Source organism: Stegastes partitus, unplaced genomic scaffold (assembly GCF_000690725.1).
Source record: "Stegastes partitus isolate 25-593 unplaced genomic scaffold, Stegastes_partitus-1.0.2 Scaffold283, whole genome shotgun sequence".
NCBI lineage: Eukaryota > Metazoa > Chordata > Actinopteri > Pomacentridae > Stegastes > Stegastes partitus.
Window position 1 is genome coordinate 312,278 of NW_007578014.1, and position 3,753 is coordinate 316,030.

A 3,753-nucleotide genomic window follows, 5' to 3' on the forward strand; every position below is an offset into this window, starting at 1 on the left:
ATGTTATTCTGCTTCTCTTCCTGTGTTCATCCACTGAACATGACAATAGGAACTTTGCTGTTGTCTTTATGACATTTCCTGCTCTTCTTCCTGTGTTCCAGTTAAAAAGACCTTCATTAACTGATTTGTTGTTCGTCTCAAACAAGCTAAAAGGTAATTACCGGACAGATGGTTTACATTAAGTGTAACTGTTTTTAGTTGTCATTCACAGGACGGCGGCTTTCTGACTGCATGATCTGACAGGACAACGTGAAGCTGCTGCATCACCTCATGAGACAGACGCCAACCAACAGCCTGTGAGGTCAATTTAAAAATAAATAAAATAAATACAATGAACATGTAGTTCCAGATGCTGTTTGAACCACGTGTGCTTTACTCCTCCTGACTTTCAGACGTTTTGTTGTCTTGTTGACTTTTAGCTGTAGTTCACTCTGTTGTCCATGTGGGGGCAGCAGTGTGCTGTACTTATACACGTCAACCAGCTCTGTCTGAAAAACTGTAGACTAGAAAAGTAAAGTCATATCCCTTATTTACCCTTTTTCAAATAAACAAACAAAATAAATGCCGGGTTGATATCCCCCCAGCCAATCAGGTTCATGGCTGCATAAAATATATTTTTTTGGAGTTGAATTAATTGACATCAATCATGGAGCATTAGGAAATGTACACTTAAACATATGTATTCATCACAAATGTTCTATTGTCTTGTGTAATATTTAAGATGTCTATTTATGTAAATGATGTATTTATGCACAGTGTGTATTTTACTACCACTTCTAATATTATTGTTGCATATTTTTGGAGTGTTGTTTTGTTATTATTAATACAATTCTGACCTTTGAATTGTATTGATGCTACTCTATCAATATACTCACAATAAAATAAAAAGTGAAAAATATTTGTGCAATGAAACTACAACCAAAAATAATAATTAAAAATGGGGCTGCACGGTTCCTGGTTGGTTAGCAGTGTCGCCTCACAGCCAGAAGATCCCTGGTTCACGTCCCGGATAGGACGCCTGTGGAGTCTCCATGTTCTCCCCGTGCAGCGTGGGTTCTCTCTGGGTTCTCCAGCTTCCTCCCAAAACATGCTGAGGTTAATCGGTGATTCTAAGTGTCTGTAGGTTTGAATATGAGTGTGCTTGTTTGTGCAGCCTGGTGATAGACTGGTTACCTGTCCAGGTGTCTCCTGCTTTCACCTTTAGTCAACTGACTCCACTCCCCCACAACCCTGGTGAGGATTAAGTGGTGTATAGATGATGGATGGATGGATAATTCAAACTGAAACCCATAAAAGCTTGAGCTTTCCTGAGGGGTTCCTGGAGTCACTTCTCCTGCAGGAACTCAAAGGTTCCTCCACAGTGTCAACAGAGAGGAACCCCAAAGGTTCCTCGAGGCTCTTCTGCTTCTCACACTGTGGTTCAGCTACAACATGTGCATACTGACTTAGTGTGAGTTAGTCCTCTCACTGCAGTTCATTAATGTTCATCTTTGCCTTTGCTGGCAGCACCAGTACAGAACACTGGTCGTATGTGCTGCCAGAAACGAGGAGAAACGTGGAGAGAAGCAAGTCCACTTGGTAGCTCGCCCAGGGGAAATCAGTCATCAGATTAGTCACCGGCCGTGTTTGCATAAGCAATAACATGACATGTACTCATCCAGTGTCTCAACAGCTTTGATCCTGAGCGATTGTTGCCGTGTGTGTCAACGCTGCACTTATCAGATGTCACTTAGTCCAAACACAAGGCTGCCGGTGCTGCCAGAAGTATAAACCGAGTCACTTCTGCTGCTCCACAGGCCCGGTTCCCAAGGAAAGCGTTTGGAAATGTCCAGCGTGAGTCAACATCTACCGATCATCACGGACAAAAGTGAAAATGTTCTAAAACCTAACAGCAACCTTTTCCATCTTCTCCTGTCAATGAACAGAAGCGTCCTCAGACGGGCAGCATCAAGGTTCTGTTTTCCTGCCTTCGTTTGATATGTTGAGGCGAAGCACAAGGTTAGACCTCCTGAAAGTCACGGCTGCTGCCCGCTGTGATCTCCATAGCCGGCAGCATGCGTCACCTGTCCTGGCTGTCACCGGTAACCCTGGGATGTCGCCACGGTGACAGCCTCATTACAGTGATAACTCTGCCGGCTGAAAATATTTCCGTTATGTTTCTCAGGATGTTGTGATGTGCAGTGTTCCAGTGTTGACCGGGGGGCCACTGCTGCAAAACTTTTAACTCCTCGGCTACAGGCTGTGAGATATTTCATCCACGTACAACCTGCGGGGTAAAGAGGGTGCAGAGGAGACGGTTACCACAGCGACACAGCGCAGCAGCCTTGGCTCATAAGCTCCTGTGGTTTATCACTATGTGGATGATGCTTATCTAATCCAGCCTGCTCTTCGGTGTCTCCCACCTCACAGCCCATCTGGTTTTATTTCCATGTAAAAAACAAAACAAAACAAGGCTTCAGTACGCTGTAGTTAATGTTGACTGAATGTGTGACATCCATGAGGAAGAAAGGGTTTAGGTTGAGCGAAGGGTTTGAGAGATGCAGAAAACCGCCAACTAATCACACAAATATCATTTTTTTTCACTGGATTGTCGTTTACAGACAGAAACACGCATCTGGTCCGATGACCAAGTGCCTGGAAAAGATATTTTTAAAGAAATAGTTTGACATAGATAGAGACTTTTAGGAAAATATGTAAATTCACTTTATTTCAAAGTGTTAAATGAGAACACTGATACCTCTCTCCTACATATAGCTGTATCTAGTAGCTGCTTAGCTTAGCTTAGCATAAAGACGCATGCGACACAGTTTGCCTTCTAGCACCTTTAAAGTTCACACATTAACATCTGGTTTGTCCAACAGATGTCAGTTTGTAGTTTTTAGACCAGCTATGAGCCAGAATAGTCGTCAGCTTCCTGGAGTCTCGTCGTCACGGCGACGTCCAGGCAGCCGAGTGCTGTTAGCTTCTCATCCGGTCCTGTGTGTTTTTATAGACGCTTGTCGTGTTTGAAAGGTTTCTGTAGAACTTTTTGTTTTGCACACATTTTACTGAGGGAGTGCCTTTGAAGTTTAATTATTTTTCTGTCTTGCACTGACTTATAATCACAATAAAACCTGTCATTTAATCTAAACTCAAACATAAACAAAAAGCTGCAGTGGCGACGCTCGCTGCCTGCAGGTGGTGCAAGTGTTTTAATTTATAATGTAAAACCGGCTCTTCTTGTGTTTTGTGGCATAATAAAGTCTTTTTCTGTAGGTCTGAGGAAATACACACATTATTCTGAGTTCTAACAAAACGGAGGAAAAATTGTAAAGTAACCCTGAAATAATGCAGAAAAATAAATCCTCTGTGATTTTTCTGGGGCGGCTTCTGGTCGATTCTGGAACTTTGGAAAATCTTCAGAAAAGTTTTAGTCCAAACGAGATGCTACGAGATGCAGACGTTTATACAAACTGTGTGCAAATAGACATGTATATGTCAAAGTATTTATTGTATGTACGTGTGTAATAATCAACCTTCTTTTTATTTATGTTTTTGTTTGGTATAATTTTTTTAAAAATCCCTTGTCCTCCCATTTCTTCTTGCTTTCCTTTGTTTATTTTATTTATTTATTTTTACCATAAATTATCATTTTGAAGGCAGCTAAGCTCTATATATTGTGTAAAATCATTTTGAATAAAATATAGAAGCTACAATTTGATGCTAAACCTGTTCAATTAAAAACGATCCTATTAAAAGACTAAATTATGCAAT